Source organism: Pan paniscus, chromosome 10 (assembly GCF_029289425.2).
Source record: "Pan paniscus chromosome 10, NHGRI_mPanPan1-v2.0_pri, whole genome shotgun sequence".
In the NCBI taxonomy this organism is placed as follows: domain Eukaryota; kingdom Metazoa; phylum Chordata; class Mammalia; order Primates; family Hominidae; genus Pan; species Pan paniscus.
This window is the reverse complement of record NC_073259.2, coordinates 74,390,828-74,414,303: the sequence shown is the minus strand read 5'-3', so window position 1 is coordinate 74,414,303 and position 23,476 is coordinate 74,390,828. Positions and strand designations below refer to the sequence as shown.

The 23,476-nt window shown below is 38.5% G+C and overlaps 1 long non-coding RNA gene across 2 annotated transcripts in view; it reads left to right on the top strand.

Moving 5' to 3' along the window:
• Positions 1-11,341: 11,341 nt before the first annotated feature.
• The window catches only part of LOC134728444 (uncharacterized), a 203,453-nt gene continuing 191,318 nt past the window's right edge, over positions 11,342-23,476 (top strand). For both annotated transcript variants that reach the window (XR_010108844.1, XR_010108843.1), the window contains exon 1: positions 11,342-11,775. This is a non-coding gene — a long non-coding RNA (uncharacterized LOC134728444). The remainder of the gene's footprint in view (positions 11,776-23,476) is intronic.

Sequence of the window (23,476 nt, the reverse complement as noted above, 5' to 3'; positions counted from 1 at the left end):
TGTTTTTCAGGCAAGCAGAGCTATTTAAGCTGATTTGTCTATAGCTGGTTGGCTTAATTTTATTGAATCATGCTGACAAAGACAAAAGTGTGTTTTGCTTATGATTAGAGCTGGCATTTCAGTGAAAACTTAGGTCATTTCAGAATGGCTCAAGTTTTGGCTATGTGGTTATGGTTGGCCTTGAAGTACATCAAAACCATGGTCTCCATTTTTACTTTTCTTTAACAATTCTTCCCTTTGGTCATTCTCTCAGTTGAACTGAGTGTGACCAATTATTCGCCATTACCTCAGTATTTACATGTTTTCTTTCTGTAGACATCTGTTGGTTACAAACTAGAATCTCGATAGGCTCTTTTGATGATTCTTGTTCTTGTAGTGTTTTCATTCAGTCTTCATGGAGATCATCTGCTGAGTTAGTGGCTGCTGACAAGCATTTAAAACTCTTGAAAGATGACAGCACAGAAGGATATTATGACTATAAGTCATAGGAGGATAATGGCAAGCCTTTAAAAATATCCCAAATCCAAGGTCCCCAATAGCCAAGATTTAACAAATTAGATCAGTTGATTGTCCTTCCCCAATCTGGTGAATATCTGGATCTGATCTTTTAGATCTTTAAGATTTTGGGCTACACTTCCTGGCTTATTAATGAGTAAACAGCATTTTTTTTCTAATACGGCAGTTTCAATATAATAGATTTTCCTGGTTTGCAGTTTGAATGTCTCTGGTGATGCCATTGGGCATTCTGGTTAACTTTCTGCATGGCCCACACAGCAGGCAGGAAGGTTGTCAACATATGAGCTGCTGTGGTGATTTCTCTGAAATGCATATCAAGTCATCCAGCCCCAGCTTGTGGACCTGCAAGGCTAGGAACAACCCTAGTAGTATGATTTTAAAGCTATCAGAAACCTGTCAGAATTTTGCAATTTTGTAACATAGCTACTTGCAAAAACTTCTAGAAAAACCATCAGAGTAAAAAAATAACTATTTTTGAATGACAAAATACTTAAAATGACCACAGTTAAAGATGATGATAAGCATTTATGTAAAAGAAATTGATGAGGAAATATGGTTATTTCTGTGACATATAACATTTTAAGGTAATAACCAGGATTATAACTGATTATACAGACAATAAGAAAATTAAAAAATTTCTAACAACTCTATATAATTTTTGGAATACCTATATCCACATAAATATAATCTAAAGAAGGTTTATCATCACTTCTTATTTAACAATGCTTCCCATACAATTTAACATACCAAATAAACCTAATTATTTTAACATCTCTTTTTGATAAGACTAGATATTAATCCTTTGTGTTTCTCCAGCAGCCCTCTGGAAAATCTCAAAATTAGGTTGAGGTCAAGCAGATTGTATTTAAGATTTGGTTTGAGGAAGGTGAAATAGTCAAAAATGTCAAAAGATTTTAAACACTTGATTAAATGGGATCATGGGACACTTGAAACAATACTTTGTTATCCATGTAACCAAAATAAGAATTAATGATTTCAAAGACAAATACAGAAACTTATATAGTTGACAAAAACCTCAGCTCTTTTAACAGAGAAGTCTGTTTTCTTAAGTTGTCAGACATGATCAAGACAACATGAAGCAAAGGAAAGTATTTTGATACGACCAAAAACCTTTTGTTTTTAGGCAAATCACTTAGGAGGTAAAGAGAAACCTTTCATAGTCACTTATCAGGAATACACCAATAACCTAAGAAAGCTTTGTTCTTTTAACAAAAATAAGACCAAAATCTAATTTTGTCTCAACATACTTTTGATACTAAGCCTCATTTTTAAACCATTATAATAAATTCATTTCATTTCAGCCAGCCTAACTACATAAGATTATCTCTCTTCATATTATCTCTTTCTCTTTCTCTCTCTCCCCCCACCCCAATTTCTATGTCCATTTAGTTTTTGTCCTTCATTTCCCTTTTTCATTTGAAACAAGCTTTAAACTCTAAAATAGAACAATAATTTTCTTTTTCTCAGCAAAAAACACATCCTTATATTTTATAACTTATCTTACCAAAAATAAACCTTACTTTCCTTGTCTAATTTATATTAATTTGTTTTTCTTTTTATTTCTAGTGTCCTTAATTACATATATTAATTAATTCTTAGCTCTTAGTAAACTTAATTTTCAGCAAAAATGAGGAAGTATGCCATTTCATAATTATGAGAAAGCATAGTACAATTTTTAAATGTAGCACGTTTACTTACAAACTCAGATATCTTTAGTGTCTGTAATAAGAAGCTGCAGAGTAGGCAAAATTTTATCTCTATCCTCTTAGAGTTTTCAGCTGAGACTGAGAAACAAATTTTTGTTTGTACAGATTTCCCTTTGCCTCAACTTTGCATTCTTGACAAGAATGTTACTTCCCTTCTTATAAGGGGAGAACATCTTTCATGTGGAAATTTTATCTTCTGCTTTTAAGAATTAGAAGGGAGAGGTTCCAAGATGGCCAAATAGAAACAGCTCCAGTCTATAGCTCCCAGCGTGAGCGATGCAGAAGATGGGTGATTTCTGCCTTTTCAACTGAGGTACCGGGTTCATCTCACTGGGGCTTGTCAAACAGTGGGTGCAGGACAATGGATGCAGCCCACGGAGTGTGAGCCAAAGCAGGGCGGGGCATCGCCTCACCCAGGAAGTGCAAGGGGTCAGGGAATTCCCTTTCCTGGCCAAGGGAAGCCGTGACAGATGGTACCTGGAAAATCGGGACACTCCCACTCTAATACTGTGCTTTTCCAATGGTCTTAGCAAATGGCACACCAGGAGATTATATCCCACACATGGCTGGCTGGGAGGGTCCCACACCCACAGAGCCTCGCTCACTGCTAGCACAGCAGTCTAAGATCGAACTGCAAGGTGGCAGCAAGGCTGGGGGATGGGCGTCCACCATTGCTGAGGCTTGAGTAGGTAAACAAAGCAGCTGGGAAGCTCGAACTGGGGGGAGCCCACCACAGCTCCAGGCGGCCTGCCTGCCTCTGTAGACACCACCTCTGGGGGCAGGGTATAGCTGAACAAAAGGCAGCAGAAACTTCTGCAGACTTAAATGTCTCTGTCTGACAGCTTTGAAGAGACTAGTGGTTCTCCTAGCACAGAGTTTGAGATCTGAGAATGGATAGACTGCCTCCTCAAGTGGGTCCCTGACCCTCAAGTAGCCTAACCGGGAGGCACCTCCCAGTAGGGGCCAACTGACACCTCATACGCCCGGGTGCCCCACTAAGATGAAGCTTCCAGAGGAAGGATCAGGCAGCAACATTTGCCGTTCCACAATATTTGTTGTTCTGCAGCCTCCGCTGGTGATACCCAGGCAAACAGGGTCTGGAGTGGACCTCCAGCAAACTCCAACAGACCTGCAGGTGAGGGTCCTGACTGTTAGAAGGAAAACTAACAAACAGAAAGGACATCGACACCAAAATCCCATCTGTACATCACCGTCATCAAAGACCAAATGTAGATAAAACCACAAAGATGGGGAGAAGCCAGAGCAGAAAAGCTGAAAATTCTAAAAATCACAGTGCCTCTTCTCCACCAAAGGAATGCAGCTCCTCACCAGCAATGGAACAAAGCTGGATGGAGAATGACATTGACGAGTTGAGAGAAGAAGGCTTCAGACAATCGGGAATAACAAACTTCTCCGAGCTAAAGGAGGATGTTTGAACCCATTGCAAAGAAGCTAAAAACCTTGAAAAAAGATTAGACGAATGGCTAACGAGAATAAGCAGCACAGAGAAGACCTTAAATGACCTGATGGAGCTGAAAACCATGGCATGAGAACTATGTGACGCACGCACAAGCTTCAGTAGCCAATTCGATCAAGTGGAAGAAAGGGTATCAGTGATTGAAGATCAAATGAAGCGAGAAGAGAAGTTTAGAGAAAAAAGAGTAAAAAGAAACGAACAAAGCCTCCAAGAAATATGGGACTATGTGAAAAGACCAAATCTACTTCTGATTGGTGCACCTGAAAGTGACAGGGAGAATGGAATCAAGTTGGAAAACACTCTTCAGGGTATTATCCAGGAGAACCTAGTAAAGCAGGCCTAGTAAAGCAGGCCAACATTCAAATTCAGGAAATACAGAGAACACCACAAAGATACTCCTTGAGAAGAGCAAATCCAAGACACATAATTATCAATTAACCAAGGTTGAAATAAAGGAAAAAATGTTAAAGGCAGCTGGAGAGAAAGGTCGGGTTACCCACAAAGGGAAGCCCATCAGACTAACAGCGGATCTCTCAGCAGAAACTCTACAAGCCAGAAGAGAGTGGGGGCCAATATTCAACATTCTTAAAGAAAAGAATTTTCAACCCAGAATTTCATATCCAGCCAAACTAAGCTTCATAAGTGAAGGAGAAATAAAATACTTTACAGACAAGCAAATGCTGAGAGATTTTGTCACCATCAGACCTGCCTTAAAAGAACTCCTGAAGGAAGCACTAAACATGGAAAGGAACAACCGGTACCAGCCACTGCAAAAACATGCCAAATTGTAAAGACCATTGATGCTAGGAAGAAACTGCATCAACTAATGAGCAAAATAACCAGCTAACATCATGATGCCAGGATTAAATTCACACATAACAATATTAACCTAAAATGTAAATGGGCTAAATGCTCCAATTAAAAGACACAGACTGGCAAATTGGATAAAGAGTCAAGACCCATTATTCTGTTGTACTCAGGAGACCCATCTCACATGCAGAGACACACATAGGCTCAAAATAAAGGGATGGAGGAAGATCTACCAAACAAATGGAAAACAAAAAAAACCAGGGGGTGCAATCCTAGTCTCTGATAAAACAGACTTTAAACCAACAAAGATCAAAAGAGACAAAGAAGGCCATTACATAATGGTAAAGGGAGCAATTCAACAAGAAAAGCTAACTATCCTAAATATATATGCACCCAATACAGGAGCACCAAGATTCATAAAGCAAGTCTTTAGAGACCTACAAAGAGACTTAGACTCCCACACAATAATAATGGGAGACTTCAACACTCCACTGTCGACATTAGACAAATCAACAAGACAGAAAGTTAACAAGGATATCCAGGAATTGAACTCAGCTTTGCACCAAGTGGACCAAATAGACATTTACAGAACTCTCCACCCCAAATCAACAGAATATACATTTTTCTCAGCACCACATCACACTTATTCCAAAATTGACCATATAGTTGGAAGTAAAGGACTCCTCAGCAAATGTAAAAGAACAGAAATTATAACAAACTGTCTCTCAGACCACAGTGCAATCAAACTAGAACTCAGGATTAAGAAACTCACTCAAAACCACTCAACTACATGGAAACTGAACAACCTGCTCCTGAATGACTACTGGGTACATAATGAAATGAAGGCAGAAATAAAGATGTTCTTTGAAACCAATGAGAACAAAGACACAACATACCAGAATCTCTGGGACTCTGCTAAAGCAGTGTATAGAGGGAAATTTATAGCATTAAATGTCCACAAGAGAAAGCAGGAAAGATCAAAAACTGACACCATAACATCACAATTTAAAGAACTAGAGAAGCAAGAGCAAACACATTCAAAAGCTAGCAGAAGGCAAGAAATAACTAAGATCAGAGCAGAACAGAAGGAGATAGAGACACAAAAAAACACTTCAAAAAATCAATTAATCCAGGAGCTGGTTTTTTGAAAGGATCAACAAAATTGATAGACTGCTAGTAAGACTAATAAAGAAGAAAAGAGAGAAGAATCAAATAGACACAATAAAAAAATGATAAAGGGGTATCATCACCGATCCCACAGAAATACAAACTACCATCAGAGAGTACTATAAACACCTCTAAGCAAATAAACTAGAAAATCGAGAAGAAATGGATAAATTGCTGGACACACACACCCTCCCAATACTAAACCAGGAAGAAGTTGAATCCCTGAATAGACCAATAACAGGCACTCAAATTGAGGCAATAATTAATAGCTTACCAACCAAAAAAAGTCCAGCACCAGATGGATTCACAGCCGAATTCCACCAGAGGTACAAAGAGGAGCTGGTACCATTCCTTCTGAAAGTATTCCAATCAATAGAAAAACAGAGAATCCTCCCTAACTCATTTTATGAGGCCAGCATCATCCTGATACTAAAGCCTGGCAGAGACACAACAAAGAAAAGGAATTTTAGACCAATTTCCATGACGAATATCGATGCAAAAATCCTCAATAAAATACTGGCAAACCGAATCCAGCAGCACATCAAAAAGCTTATCCAGCATGATCAAGTTGGCGTCATCCCTGGTATGCAAGGCCGGTTCAACATATGCAAATCAATAAACGTAATCCATCACATAAACAGAACCAAAGACAAAAACCACATGATTATCTCAATAGATGCAGAAAAGGCCTTTGACAAAATTCAACAGCCTTTTATGCTAAAAACTCTCAATAAACTAGGTATTGATGGGATGTATCTCAAAATAATAAGAGCTGTTTATGACAAACCCATGGCCAGTTTCATACTGAATGGGCAAAAACTGGAAGCATTCCTTTGAAAACTGGCACAAGACAGGGATGCCCTCTCTCACCACTCCTATTCAACATAGTGTTGGAAGTTCTGACCAGGGCAATTAGGCAGGAGAAAGAAATAAAGGGCATTCAATTAGGAAAAGAGGAAGTCAAATTGTTCCTGTTTGCAGACGACATGATTGTATATTTAGAAAGCCCCATCGTCTCAGCCCAAAATCTCCTTAAGCTGATAAGCAACTGCAGCAAAGTCTCAGGATACAAAATTGATATGCAAAAATCACAAGCATTCCTATACCCCAATAACAGACAAACAGAGAGCCAAATTATGAGTGAACTCCCATTCACAATTGCTTCAAAGAGAATAAAATACCTAGGAATCTAACTTACAAGGGATGTGAAGGACCTCTTCAAGGAGAACTGCAAACCACTGCTCAACAAAATAAAAGAGTACACAAAAAAATGGAAGAATATTTCATGATCATGGATAGTAAGAATCAATGACTTTCTTCACAGAATTGGAAAAAACTACTTTAAAGTTCATATGGAACCAAAAAAGAGCCTGCATTGCTAAGACAATCCTAAGCCAAAAGAACAAAGTTGGAGGCATCATGCTACCTGGCTTCAAACTATACTACAAGGCTACAGTAACCAAAACAGCGTGGTACTGGTACCAAAACAGAGATATAGACCAATGGAACAGAACAGAGCCCTCAGAAATAATACCACACATCTACAACCATCTGATCTTTGACAAGCCTGACAAAAACAAAAAATGGGGAAAGGATTCCCTATTTAATAAATGGTGCTGGGAAAACTGGCTAGCCCTATGTAGAAAGCTGAAACTGGATCCCTTCCTTACACCTTATACAAAAATTAATTCAAGATGGATTAAAGACCTCAATGTTAGACCTAAAACCATAAAAACCCTAGAAGAAAACCTAGGCAATACCATTCGGGACATAGGCATGGGCGAGGACTTCATGTCTAAAACACCAAAAGCAATGGCAACAAAAGCCAAAATTGACAAATGGGATCTAATTCAACTAAAGAGCTTCTGCACAGCAAAAGAAACTACCATCAGAGTGAACAGGCAACCTACAGAATGGGAGAAAATTTTTGCAATCTATCCATCTGACAAATGGCTAATATCCAGAATCTACAAAGAACTTAAACAAATTTACAAGAAAAAATCAAACAACCCCATCAAAAGTGGGCAAAGGATATGAACAGACACTTCTCAACAGAAGACATTTATGCAGCCAACAGACACATGAAAAAATGCTCATCATCACTGGCCATCAGAGAAATGCAAATCAAAACCACGATGAGATATGATCTCACACCAGTTAGAATGGTGATCATTAAAAAGTCAGGAAACAACAGGTGCTGGAGAGGATGTGGAGAAATAGGAACACTTTTACACTATTGGTGGGAATGTAAACTAGTTCAACCACTGTGGAAGACAGTGTGGCGATTCCTCAAGGATCTAGAACTAGAAATACCGTTTGACCCAGCAATCCCATTACTGGGTATATACCCAAAGGATTATAAATCGTGCTGCTATAAAGACACATGCACACGTGTGTTTATTGCGGCACTATTCACAATAGCAAAGACTTGGAACCAACCCAAATGTCCAACAATGATAGACTGGATTAAGAAAATGTGGCACATATACACCTTGGAATACTATGCAGCCATAAAAAAGGATGAGTTCATGTCCTTTGTAGGGACATGGATGAAGCTGGAAACCATCATTCTCAGCAAACTATCACAAGGACAGAAGACCAAACACCACATGTTCTCACTCATAGGTGGGAATTGAACAATGAGAACACTTGGACACAGGGTGGGGATATCACACACTGGGGACTGTCATGGGGTGGGGGGATTGGGGGATGGATAGCATTAGAAGATATACCTAATGTAAATGATGGGTTAATGGACGCAGCACACCAGCATGGCACAACTATACATATGTAACAAACCTGCACATTGTGCACATGTACCCTAGAACTTAAAATATAATAATAAAAAAAAGAAATAGAAGGCAAATCAGAGTGTTTTTGTTTTTACATATGTTATTTTTCACGTGCCTTTGATTCAAAATAGTTAATATGCCAGTGCAGCATATTTTGGGGATGGTGTATTCTGAACTCCTTCAAAGCCAAAAGTAAATAAACTATGTTTAGCAATTAATGTTTTTATATTTTATATTATTTGGAAATGATCTGGATAGTGAATGAATATCCATCATTTCACTTAATATAACTTCAGAGGTATAAGTTACTGAAAACATTTGGGTAACTATTTTTAAGTAGATATAATTACTGTTGAAAATTTTATTTATATACTTTTATTTTACTTACATCTATTTATTTGTTTTTAACAATTATCCTTGCTCAATATTTATGAGATATTAAACAGCTAGCCATCATATTAAGTTATTTTTCTTACTGGCAAGTTCTTAACAGGAATAATAGGAGCTTATTTTGCTTATAAACACAGGTAGAAAAAGTTGCATGTCTGTATTATATTTAATGCAGAAACACTGAAGTCATAGCTGGTGTTTTTCTCATTTTTTGCTTTTGGTTTCATCATTAAAGATGATCCAGTAAACAGTAATATACCATGAGGCTCCAGTTAAGAATGTCAACAGTGGTGTGAGTACAGAACAGAGAATGTGGCATGGCAAACTCAATAAAGGATTCATTTCAGTTTGTACCACAATGAGGAAGTTCTTATTTCTGCCAACAGTTGGGCTATAAGCCTTCATCTCATTCTTGCATCTAAGGAGACAGTAGCTGTTGGGAAGAACAGAAATAGAAGACAAATTTCCCAAGTGCCAGAGAGAAGCACTAAACTATAGTATTGACATCATGCCACCATCTTGGCTTCCCTTGAAAGCAAGAAGCCTAGATTTATTAGTGCAAGTTGGGGTGAAGCAAAGTCTTCCATAGAAATCAACTGACAAAGACTTAGTATTTATATTTGTACTTAAATACATATATTAATACAGATTAGGGCTTGGTAATAAGGCCTTGATTCAAGAGGTAGCCATCCCGATATTCTGTGACACACTTGAGAGGAAACCTAGAAATAGGAAGAAGAATCTGAATCAGACCAGAACCAGTTTCCTTGCTCATTGATTAGAGGTTACCAACAGCTCCTTAACAAGGAGTGGCTAGAAACATGTATCTCTTTAGGTCCTTTATGGCTAATCCTCTTATTATGGCAATACAGGTTCAGCTGCTCTCAAGAACTCTTTCTGTAAAAAGTTCTTGTAAACATATGACATAAAAGAAAAATGTGTTATGACTTTTGGAAACCAGGGTTGGATTAATTCTATGCACTCGTCTGTCAAGATTCTTACGGCAAAACAGAAGTAGCATTCTTTAAAGAAACAATCCTAATAAGACTTAATTAGGAAAACTGCAAGTATTTTAGGGTACTATGTACTCATACAAAGAAGTAATAGTAATAACCAACACTTACATAGCACTTAATATGTGGCAGTCACTGTCACATATGGCTAGTATACTTTATACTTATAAAGTGTTACAGATTGAGCCTCCCTAATCTGAAAATCCAAAATCCAAAATGCTCTAAAATCTGAAACTTTCTGAAAACTGACATGACACCACAAGTGAAAAATTCTACACCTGACTTCATGTAATGGGTCAAAATAAAATTGTGTTTTGACCGGGCATGGTAGTTCACACCTGTAATCCCAGCACTTTGAGAGGCTGAGGTGGGTGGATTGCTCGAGCTCAGAAGCTTGAGACCAGTCTGGGCAACATGGCAAAATCCTGTCTCTACCAAAAACGCAAAAAAATCAGTGAGGCGTGGTGGCGCATGCCTGTAGTCCCAAACTGAGGAGGCTAAGGTGAAAGGATCGCTGGAGCTGGGGAAGTTGAGGCTGCAGTGAGCCATGATCGCACCACTGCAACTCCAGCCTGGGTGGCAGAGTGAGACCCTGTCTCAAAAACAAAGAATAAAAGTAAAAATAAAAAAATAAAACTTTGTTTTTGTGCACAAAATTATTTTTAAATATTTTATAAAATTATCTTCAGGCTGTACATATAAGGTGTATATGAAACATACATGAATTCTATGTTTAGACTTGGGTTCCATCCCCAAAATATCTCATAATGTATATGCAAATATCTCAAAATCCAAAAATAATCCAAAATCTGAAACACATCTGGTCCCAAGCATTTCAGGTAAGGGATAGTCACCGTGTACTATAATTGTCCCATTTTACAAATGAGGAAATTTAGTCACAGAGATACTGTGATGGGCTTTTATGAGTTTTATAAGTCAACTAAGCTAGGCTATAGTACCTAGCTATTCAATCGAATGCCAGTCTAGGTGTTCCTAAGAAGGTATTTTGTAGATGTGCTTAAACATCTGTAATCAGTTGACATTAAGAAAATCATTCTCCGTAATGTGAGCGGACCTTATCCAATCAGTTGAGATTTTCCTGAGGAAGAAGACATTTTGCCTGTGGGTTGCATTACAGGCCTGCCAGGCTGTCCTACAGATTTTGGATTACACACACATGTCCTACCTTTCTGTTTCTCTGATACAACCCTGACCTCTAGAGACATGAAGTATCTTGGAAATAGCTTGTTCCCAGGCACTCTGCCAGTAAGTGGTAGAACCAGTACAAGGACCTGAGCAGGCTGGGCCTTGAACCAAAGACTTACCCCACCACCACCACACTAGCCCTCCTATGAATTCCAGTCATTAGCAGTCTAATTAAAAATTCAAGACGTGGCCCTGTGGGAAAAAGCAAAGAGAAAGAAAAACAAAACACACATGAATGCAAATAAGTCCAGTATAAAAGAGTTCACTGTGTGTAGGGATATGCAGAATATGGAGAATAGCACCAGTCCTTACAGAAGAGATTTTTGAGTTCTGTTAAGAAGTCAAAATGAAGAATTTGTATTTGCTTGGAAGAAAAGGAAAAGAGCATCTCCAGAGGAGTGCATGACACAGGCAAAAGCCCAAAGCAAATTCTGTAGAATTTGGCTATGGCAACCCGCCAGAATGAAAGTTAATGAGCAAAAAGCATGAAATCTGTATTAGTTCCCAATAGCTGCATAGCCGACTGAGGGCTGGAATCAGCTGAAATTCACTCCCTCACATCTGACAGCAAGGCTGCTGTGTGCTGAGACCGTCGCTGGGGCTGACAGCCGCTTTATGTGTTCTCTTCACATAAGCCAGCTTGAGCTTCTTGAAAACATGATGGATAGCTTTCCAAGGTGAGTGTGGAGAGAGAGAGAGAGAGAATGAGAGAGAGAGAGAGAATGAGAGAGAGAGAGAGAGAGAGAGAGAGAGAGAGAGAGAGAGAAACTGACTCTATTATCTACTGGGACCTAGCCTCAGAAGTTGTGCAACATTTCTTTCCTTTATTTTCTGTTCTATTTTCAATTTCAAGTGGAAGTGCCCTATTCCACTTCTTGGTAGGCAAAGGTGACGTTCTTGAAAACTGTGTGGGGCTGAAAATATCGTGTTGTCAATTTTGGAAAAAACAGTCTGCCGCACAATAAATCATGGGAGATTAGTCTGTTGTGAGCTAGGCCAGTATCTCCTTTAAATGCTTGTTGATAGAGACTTGGTGGGGAGATGGATGTATCACCCTCCAGCTGCTCACAGTTCCGTCACACTCTGCAAACAGTGATCTGGGCTTTGAAACCAAACCGTTGCATTTCACACCTAAACCTCAGAGATATGTAAAATGAGTATAGACACTGTCTGTGTTTTGTTATATCACAAGTTGGGGAGAGAATGCTCAGAGCTGAGTGAGCGAGCTCAGCCTGGGTGGCCAATACTCCGCTTGTGGCATTTGCTGGAATTAGAGCTAGGACGAGGCAGGTAAGGTCGTTTTCATTCAACTTAGAAAATGACTTTGGTTCAAAGCAGTAGCATGAACAGAATCTGAATGCACATGTTGACTATTCTTTCTGTCGGTGGCACATTAGCCCGGAGTTTCTGCTCTCCTTAGGTGGTGCCATGATGGAAAGTGCTATCACTACCCTGGCTCAAATGAGGCTTAGAAAGACAAGAAACTGGCCGGGCGCGGTGGCTCACGCCTGTAATCACAGCACTTTGGGAGGCCGAGGCGGGCAGATCACGAGGTCAGGAGATCCGAGACCACCCTGGCTAACACGGTGAAACCCCGTCTCTACTAAAAATACAAAAAATTAGCGAGGCATGGTGGCGGGCGCCTGTAGTCCCAGCTACTCGGGAGGCTGAGGCAGGAGAATGGCGTGAATCTGGGAGGCCGAGCTTGCAGTGAGCCGAGATCGCGCCACTGCACTCCAGCCTGGGTGACAGAGTGACACTCTAGCTCAAAAAAAAAAAAAAAAAAAAGACAAGAAACTTTTCGGTCTAAGGACATATCATTTTGCTCTGATTTGGAGCTGTTGTCTATCATTCACAGTTTCCCCTAAATGCGGCTTCTATGCTTTAACGCTAATTGAATCTTGGCTAGCTGAGTCAATTCCATTTTGCATCTGTATACTTGTATTACCTTGCTTCCAGAAAGACTGTGGTGAAATACTCACTTGGAGTCTGACTTCTCTGACTGGAGAAACTGGTATTTCCAGGTATTTTCCTACAGCAATAAACACATTCTTCCCATCTATTGCTGTGCCAATCTATTTTTTCAATGCCAGTACCAAGCCACACTGAGTGATTCATCTATTTTGTCAATGACTTCTATCCGTTGCTAGTGTCCTAGTAATCTAATATCAAGCATATGGGAGTTTCAAGAAACTAGGTAACAAGATAGAGCTGAAAGGGAAAAAACATATAAATGAACTTTGAAGCAGATAAAACACCACTATTAAAATAATTATACACATATATATCCACACAAATATATATATAACTTTTTACTCTTTTGTAGATTTGTAGAAATATTTATTAAACAGTTAAAACATGAGGGATATCCAACCAAATACCAATCTAGGTGTTGCTGTGAAGATATTTTGTAGATGTGCAGTGATGAACAAGAGACACATTATTGCTACCGTACAGTGTTTGAAACAGAGGAAACCGGGACACTGGGAGAGAGTGGAAGATGCTGAGGTCAGAGAAGGAGTCAGGGGCTAATTCCTATAGGATCTTGCAGGATTTTAATTTCAGTCTAAATGTAATGAGAAAACACAGGTTGGTGGGGTTAATAGAGGGGGCTTGATCTGGGGAGCTCTGTTATCTAGATGTTTCTATACAATTGTATCTGCTTTGTTGTGGACTTTTTAAAAACTTTTCTCTATAGTCAATGTGTGATAAAATTTTAAGATTTCTCATGGTCTTTGGACACTTAAACCTCAGACTGGTTTTGGAATATCCTTCCCTAAAAATTTTAACAAGGAACAAATTTAATAGAGAGACGACTGATCTGGGTGACCTCCTGAGCCCCCTCCCAACATGTAAGTCTGTATGTTGTGTTTTGGAAAGCTTCCATTTGTGCGATGCCTAGCATCTAATCTCAAAACTGTTCCCTGCAGTTGATAAGTGGTGTTTTTCATGCTCTTAAGTGGGAAATAGACCTCCATTTCGGGCCTAGCGTCTATACAGAAGCATAAGCCATAAAGACTTGCATTTTAACAGTTGATGCACTAAATAAATCTCTTATTCATGTTCCATTTTACTTGTTTGTCATTCATCTTATAATGAATTGTGTTAAATGCTTTGTCAGTTAAACTTCCCTAACTTGTTTTTCTTATTTCTTAAGCTTTTTCGAAAATGTTCAGTGCCTATATTATTATTATTATTATTATTACTATTTTGAGATAGAGTCTCGCTCTGTCACCCTGGCTGGAGTGCAGTGAGGCAATCTCGGCTCACTGCAACCTCCACCTCCAGGTTCAAGCGATTCTCGTGCCTCCGCCTCCTGAATAGCTGGGATTACAGGCATGTGCCACCACACCCAGCTAATTTTTGTATTTTTAGTAGAGACAGGGTTTCGCCATATTGGCCAGGCTGGTCTCAAACTCCTGACCTCAGTTGACCCACCCGCCTTGGCCTGCGAAAGTGCTGGGATTACAGGTGTGAGCCTCCACGCCCGGCCGCCTTTATTATTTAAAAAAAAAAAAAAAAGTTGACCAGGAGCAAAAAGATTGTTTGAAACGCTCATTATATACATTAGCATACACGTGGTTTAAAATATAAAAGATACTTAGTTCTCCATAATCTAGGATTCTAGAAAGCTAGTTTACAATGAATAATGTATCTGGAAGAGGGTGGCTATTAGAACTTCTGGGGCTTTGCCATTTCAAATGAGAAAATATATTCTGTTTATAAGTGCATGGCATTTTCAGTGGTTGCAGAGACACCAATAACTAAGCACATTTGATTATAATATTAACAAAAAATTTGGCAGGGTACTTAGCAGTTTTTAATACATTTAATACATTCAGAACTGGTAGGATAGAATAAGTATTCCTGAAGTGGTCTATAAAGTTTGAAATGGACTCCTTTCTAATCCTTCTTTGATTCTGACCTGAAAGTAGAATTGAAATTATGCTTGCAAGATTCCCACAGCTGTGTGACTCTTTACCACCAAGCCAAGTATAGAAAGGATCCAAGGGAAGTTTAAGCCGGCTTCTCTCTGTGTCACGTAACCAAAATCAAATCTTTCCTGAGGCAACAAACTACAATACATTATCTATTCTAGGATGGTTAAAAAAACAAATAAATAATAAAGCAAGATGTGATAATTTTAGTTAATAATGTACATCATTGTTCTTACTCAGTTCTCTGTGGAGGATCTCATAACCTAGGGAAAGAAACAGGAAGCAATTAACTACAATGGAGTCAGATACTTGAGGTAACAGAATAACATATGGGAAGCAAAGTAGACATGGATCCCAATTTTGCTTCTTCTAGTTTCAGTCCTTTCACTGATGTGCAGAAGGTCACTGTATCCGAGATAGAGCCTCCTGAAACACAGTACAGGTAGACGTATAGCAAATTGAAGGCCCCAAAGATTAATTGGCGTAAAAATGGGTATTTTTAGATAGATAGTATGCGTCTATATGGGTTATCTGGTGAATCATGGAATTGCCCCCCCAATGTTTTAGACATTGACTTGAGGCTTTATAAAGGAGGAATTCTGGTCAGGGGTGGTTGCTTACGCCTGTAATCCTAGCAATCTGGGAGGCCAAGGCAGTCGGATCACTTGAGGTCAGCAGTTTGAGATTAGCCTGGCCAACATGGTGAAACCCCGTCTCTACTAAAAATACAAAAATTGGCCAAGCGTGATGACAGGCGTCTGTAGTCCCAGCTACTCTGGAGGCAGAGGTGGGAGGCTTGTTTGAGCTTGGTAGGTGGAGGTTGCAGTGAGATGAGATCACGCCACTGCATTCCAGCCTGGGCTACAGAGCGAGAGTGCATCTCAAAAAATAAATAAATAAAAATAAAGGAGCAATTCTATGAATAGTCATTTAGAAAGTGGCCATTCAGCCACTTTTGGAGATATAGGACCCTGTGGCTGAGCACAGATAGATCCTAGTTGGCAAACAAGGTTTTTCAACATCTGCCTGTTGGGCCACCTGAGAGTCCACCATGGCTGCAACCAGAGGCCTGCTTTCTAATTGGAGCCTCTCACCTTGGCAAAGAGTCCAGAGGTTATCTTTTCCCCACATCCTGGGAACTGGGCCATATTGAGGCTAAGAATACCTTTCTTCCTATGTGTAAAGCCTCTCATTGTTTGTGTCTCTCTCTAATGGCCATGTTCTGTGCACTGTATACTAACCAGCTGCAGCCAGGGAGAGAGAAAGGGGTCAGCTAAGGGTGGCAAGAATCCTCAATCTTCAATCGTCACCTCATCAATTTTCTAATAGAACAGCTGGGTGGTATTCTTATTTGTTTGACCTGGAAATTTAAATCCTTGAAGACCAGATTGGACAGAATACTTCTAATAGTTCACTAAAATTATACATCCTTACATTTATGAACTCCAGCCATTTACAAAGCATGTACTACTTTTTTTTTTTTTTTTTTTTTTTTTTTTAGCAAAAAGGGCTCTTAGAGGACTTCTAGGCCAAACTCTTAATTTTCTGAATGGGAAAAATATAGCTTAAAGAATAAACTGGCTTGCCCAAGGACACACAGATTTGACAAAAGTCATATATTCAAGTATTTGAAAATTATTTATTTATCGAGTACCTGTATTAGTCCATTCTCACATTGCTGTAAAGAACTACCTGAGGCCAGGTGCAGTGGCTCACACCTGTAATCCCAGGACTTTGGGAGGCTAAGGAGGGTGGATTACCTGAGGTCAGGAGTTCGAGACCAGCCTGGCCAACATAGTGAAACCCCGTATCTACTAAAAATACAAAATTAGCCAGGCATGGTGGCAGGTGCCTGTAATCCCAGCTACGCAGGAGGCTGAGGCAGGAGAATAGCTTGAACCAACAAGGCAGAGGTTGCAGTGAGCCGAGATCACACCACTGCACTCCAGCCTGGGTGACAAGGTAAAACTCCGTCTCAAAAAAAAAAAAAAAAAAGAAGTACCTGAAACTACCTGAGACTGGGTAATTTATAAAGAAAAGAGGTTTAATTGGTTCAGGGTTCCACAGGCTGTACAGAAAGCATGGCTGGGGGAGGCCTCAGGAAACTTACAATCATGACAGAAGGCAAAGGGGAAGCTGGCACATCCTACATGGGTAGAACAGGAGGAAGAGAGGGAAGGGGGAGGTGCTACCCACTTTCAAACAACCAGGTCTCCTGAGAACTTACTCACTATCATGAGAATAGCAAGGGGAAAGTCTGCCTCCATGATTCAATCACCTCCCACTAGGCCCCTCGTTGAACACGTGGGGATTACAACTGGACATGAGGTTTGAGTGGGGACACAGAGCTAAACCATATCAGTACCTATAACCCTTATTTTTTGAATTTTAAGATGTTCAGTTTTTCACATTTCCACATCTCAAATTAGGGTGAGTCTTACAGTTGCTGTCTGCCAGGCACTGATGGCCCATAAGCATCAAAACTTAAAAGAATGAATGTCACCATCTGGGAAGAAAATCTCAAAGACAATAATGGAGTAATATTTTCAGAAATTCAGCTTCACCAATACTCTTGATGCCACAAACAATTATATCATGTTGAAAATACCATATATTGGCAACTTTTCTTCGAAAATGCTGAAGAGGCTGGGCATAGTGTCTCACGCCTATAATCCCAGCACTTTGGTAAGCCGAGGTGAGCAGATCACTTGAGCATAAGAGTTCAAGAACAGCCTGGGCAACAAGGCCAAACCTCATCTCTAGAAAAATACAAAATTTAGCTGGGCGCAGGTGTTGTAGTATGCACCTGTAGTCCCAGCTACTCAGGAGGCTAAGGAGGAAGGATTGCTTGAGCCCAGGATAACAAGGCTGCAATGAGCTGTGATTGCAGTCTTACATCCCCAACATAATGATGCATCTCACCATTGATGTCACCTTAGATTCAATGAGACATGGTATATTCCTATGTAAAGTCCCTAAAGTTTAGATTCTAGGAAGATAATCAAAAGAAACAAACAAGAAAAATACCCAGTAATGAGCAATAAGGGCTATGTAGAGAATTAAAATCAGGGGATGTGAAAGAGAGTGACTGGGTGGCTACTTGCATTGTCAAGGTTCTCATCTTCTGGAAAAGGTGACTTTAAACTGAAGAAGTCATAATACCAGACGAGTGGAAGAGCCAGAACTACAAGAGTCTCCTGAATACCAGAATTCTTGCCAAGAAAACTTGGCGCCTGAGAGTACAATCATTGTGCCAAAGCCTATTTACAGTTTCTTATCTCACTCGTGGTATAATTCCCATTCCAAAATGAATGTGGGCTTTGAAGGAAACTACTCTTTCATCTGGTCATCTGAAGTGGAAATGTAACTGTCGTACATGGGTAGTATTTTAGGCAACAAAACACATCCAACTTCTGATCTGATAAATGACACAGGGAGAATGAATCAAAAATTCTTGTGAAATGCAAACAAAAAAACCCATAAATGCTTAATGTCAACTTTCTTACTCTTCAAAACTTTTGCCAAAGTTTTAGATGATTAGACAAAGCCAACACTGGAATTGAAGAATGTATCAACTTGGGGTTGGGCCAAGGGATAATTGACTCATTGGAATTTTTTTTCTGGTTGATTGCTGTTTAAATAGCAGGTATTTAAAACTAGAAAGTTTATGAAGGGATTAGTTAAAAGATTCTTGGCCAGTGACCCTAGTTTCAAAATATCAGGTTGTAATTCTGAAAAAGAAGCCTCCAGAAGGAATAATATTTAAAAGAGAAATGATATAATTTTAAAAGATTCTAAAACATTGGGAGCAAAGAATAATAAAATATCAAAACACCCTCCCCAACACATACACAGAAACAATGTAATGCAAACTCAAATAGGATGATCTTAAAATGGTAACAGCCCATTAGAGACAAACATTAAGAGAATTAACTGATTTTTAGCTTAAACAGTTTTATGCTTTAAAGTCTACCTTGAACCCTAAATAATAGCATTTCGATTTTTTTAAAAAAGAAAACTTTTATTTATATTATCACGTTATAAATATTTACTGCACTCTTGTTACATACCAATCTCTGTGCTGGTAGTGGTCGAATTCTTCTTAACACACCAAGATCAACTGAGGCAATATGTAAAACCAACGGTGAACAGGTTATTAACTGTTGAATAACTAAAATCTGAGGGTAAAGTGGTGCCTGTGTCCATTGCAGTGTGTCTCTAATCAAGGAAAACTGGTCTGTACTTGGAACCCATTAAGTGGGGATCCTTTATTTGTGCCTCTGGAACATGGTAAGAATAAATATGAAAGGCTTTTCTGAAAAATGCCCAAGGGGACAAACAGCAATCAATCTACTGAGCCCAGTCTCTCCTAATCTTCTTCCACTCATACAAATTGAGGCTTCAGCTGTTATTTCTCTCTCATTCTAACCACTTCAGTAAATGAGGTATTTGTGCCAATGTGTGGAGTAAAACCTCACAGACCACTAAGTATTTCTGATTCTATGCTGGGAGTGATAATGACTGAGTACTTTATTTCAAAGTGGAGAATTAGACACTGACCAATTTAAATTCTGAGGAAGTCCATCCAACATAACTGAGTGTGAAGAGGTAAAAGTAGAAATATTTTTTTCCTCAATTTCAGACAGTGATAAGGAGATAGGAATGACATCTGTAAATAGACCAGTTCCTCTAAATAAGCCTAGAAAATGATCACCTGAGGCAGACAAGAATAACTAAATGAGGCTACTCTACTGTTAAAACATATGTGTGTGTGTGCTTATTTCTCGTAGAATATGGAATAGTTACCTGCAGCCTTATACCAAAAAGAATTTATCCTGTTCCCTCAACCTGATTTCTAGCAGTTTCTTTGAAAATCTTATCCATGAGAATAAAATATCACTTGTGACTGACTGCAATACAAAAGGAGGAGAAAAACTTTTCTAATCATTATAGATGCAGGGTCATTATTCATTCTGAACTTCACATGTCATCTTCTCTAGGGACTTCATCAATTCCCTTGAACAATCTCAAATAAATAATTTCCTGTCAAGAAAACGTCACTACTGGAAATATCAAGTTTTCCAATTAAACATTTATACTTGAATCTATTTCAAAAGCCATCACAATAAAAGCACTGTATTGATACTGCAGGCAAGTCTTCAAATATACAATATCTTTTTTTACTGTGACAGTTCACTTTTTTTGTATACTTTTTTGAATTTATATAATTAAATTCCCCAGATAAGAGTTGATGAAACATAATAAAATGATTCCAGTGTTTAGCAAGGAGAAATATATAGCCAACCTTATCAAATATTCTGAATCATTTGACAAACACACTATCAAATTCAAGAAGTGGATGTATATTTAAATTACGATTGTAGAAATGTTTCTTAATTGATAGTAGTTATTTTGTATTTACTTAATATTAAGGGTTTGTCTATTTGGGGGGAAGACAGAGACAGTCTAAGTTGTTAGAGAGACAAAACTTGTTAGAAAAAATATTAAAAATAAATGGGAAGATGTGGGTCAAAAGGAACAAAATTGTAGTTATGTAGGATGAATAAGGCTAGAGAACTAATATACATGAGAACTATAGTTAGTAATAATGTATTGTATACCAGTGATTTGCCAAAAGAGTAGAGTTTAGATACGTTTACTACAGGAAGAAAAAAGATAATTATATGAGATGACAGGTATGTTAGTTTGCTTCACTGTAGTTATCATTTCACCATGTATGTATATATCAAGATATGTATATAGAAGTATCATGTTGTACACCTTAAAAATGTATAATTTTATATACAAGATAAACTGAATAATGACCCCCCAGAGATATCTATGTTCTAATCTCCAGAACTTGTGAATTTTACTTTTATATGGCAAAGGATTTTGCAGATGTGATGAAATTAAGAGATGGAGGGATTACCCTAGATTATCTAGATGGACCCTAAATGTAATAACAAGTATCCATATGAGAGGGAAGAAGAAGGAGATTTGATTACAGTAAAGATGGGCAATGTGATTACACATCTGAGGCAAGATGCTAAGCTTCTGGTTTTGAAGACGGAGGGAGGGACAGCGAGCCAAGGCATGCAAGGAATGATGCTCTAGAAACTGGAAAGGAAATAGATTCACACCCCCTAGAGCATCTGGAAAGACCACAGACCTGCTGACACCCAATCCTGGTCCAGTGAAACTGCTTTCAGATTTCTGGCATCCAGAATATAAAAGCATAAATGTGCTTTGATTAAAAGAACCAAATTTGTGGTCATTTGTTACAGCAACCACAGGAACCTAATACAATATATTTAAAATGTGGAGTAATCACTGAAAGAATAGATAAAGAACACATGACATATTTTCATGGAACACTAGGCACCCACTCATGTTTCTAGGTGGAATTTTTATTAAAGTAGTACTTCTGGGCTCTCAGGCCACCCCTTCTCCCTCTTCCCTGATGGAGACAAAATGGCTTCTCTACATGGTGGTTTGGGAGAAGCAGCTGAATATTTAGCCCAGACTCTTCTGATCTCCTTTCTCTTCTTGGCATCTGCTTGCCAGCAGAGAATGTAGATTCTGCTCTGCTCTGCTCTGCTCCTCCCTAAGGAGTCCTGCAATTTCTCACCACTGCTAGTGACTAGGTAAGTCTGCCAAACTCAGGGATAATAGACTTAAAGTCAGATTCTCCAAGTCTTTGTTAATAATAAAGGTGGCATTTGATATTTTTATCTGCCTTACCCTCTTATTCATCTCTCAGTTGCTTCAGAACACGCAGGTGGAAAAGCATGATATTACATATTCGTTTCTTGAAACCTAAATTTTCAAATGATGAAAGAGAAAAACAAAAGTAGAACTTAGTTCAACAGAAAACAGAAAAAGAAAAAAAAGACAAAAAGAAATGGTGGACAAAATATAAGAGGCACAACCAGAACAAAACACCACAGAGAATGTAAATATAATTAGTTGGAGAAAAAGTGTACCAGGCAAAAAATTATTCCAAGGGAAACTGGTATGTTAATGCTTATAATAGAACTGCTCAAAATAAAAATGTGATTTTTTAAATGCATTAATGGGAACACATTTAACATTAGTGAAATACATACTTACATTGCTAAAGGATATAAACAACAAAGATGATATCAAAATTATAAAGTTACATGCATCTAAAGTCATGGTCTCAAAATATATAAAGTAAACATGCCAGAATTATAAAGACAAATTGACAACTGCATAACTACAGTGGAAAATCTTTATGCTATACATCAGTTAGCTATTGCTTCATTAAAAAAATCACCCCCAAACTCACTGCCTGAAGATAATTATCATTTATTCTTATTCATAGCATCTAATCATCAGTTAACTAATTCAAATATAAGATAGGCACAACTGGGATGTCTTATCTCTGCTCCACAAAGTTTCTTACCTTCTAGCAGACTAGACAAGGCTGACTGGCATGGCATAATAGAGGTTCCAGGGAGAAAGCAAAAGCACCCACAATACCTCTGTGATCCGGGCTCAGAGTGTGCGCATCATCACTTCTATGTATTCTATTGTTTAATGCAAGGTAGAAGGCCAGCCCAAACTCAACACATGGGGAAACTGATGCCACATCCTGATGGCAGGAGCTGCAATGTAGCATTGCTAAACACATGGTTTTATAGAGACATTTAATTGGGGCCATTGAAGAGAATCAGAATATGCCACCCCAAAATGTGCCACTTTGGTATAAGGAATATTTTGGGTTGGAGGCAAATGAGAACCAACAGATACAGATAGAACCCCTTTCAAGGCTTTTCTTATCTGACTAAAGCAGCAACTTTGAGAAATCAGGACTACCATATATCTCCGCTCTTGAGGGAGTTTTGCAGTCATGAGAAGGTAGAAAGTCAACACCAAGATCAGTCTGAAACAAATCTCACTAAAATAACCTTTGTTTTCCATTACTTTCCCCATGTATTTCCAAATCACTTTCCCACAATTTACCTCTCCTAGCATAAATTTCCTTTTCCTCTCTCTTGTCACATTTCCACAATTTATCATTCTTTGTTAAAAAAAAGTATATAAGCCCTCAGGCCTATCACTTCTTTGGTGTCTTTAATTTTCTATAATGGCCTGTATATGCATATGCAATAACAAACTTTTTCTGCTGTTAACGTATTTAACAGCAGAAAATTATACTGGTTTGCCAGTCTAATTTGTAGGGCCCCGGCCACTGAACACAAAGAAAAAAGTTTTTTCCCCTTCCCTACACCATCAATATAATTAATATACCACATTCACATTTCTCAGAAATTGATAGAGCATATTGACAAAAATATTGATAAAAATATAGAAAATTTAATTATAGTTAACAAGTTTGATTTTATAGATACATGATGATAGACGATAGATGATAAAGATATATAACTTTGCATGTAACAAATAAACAATGCATTTT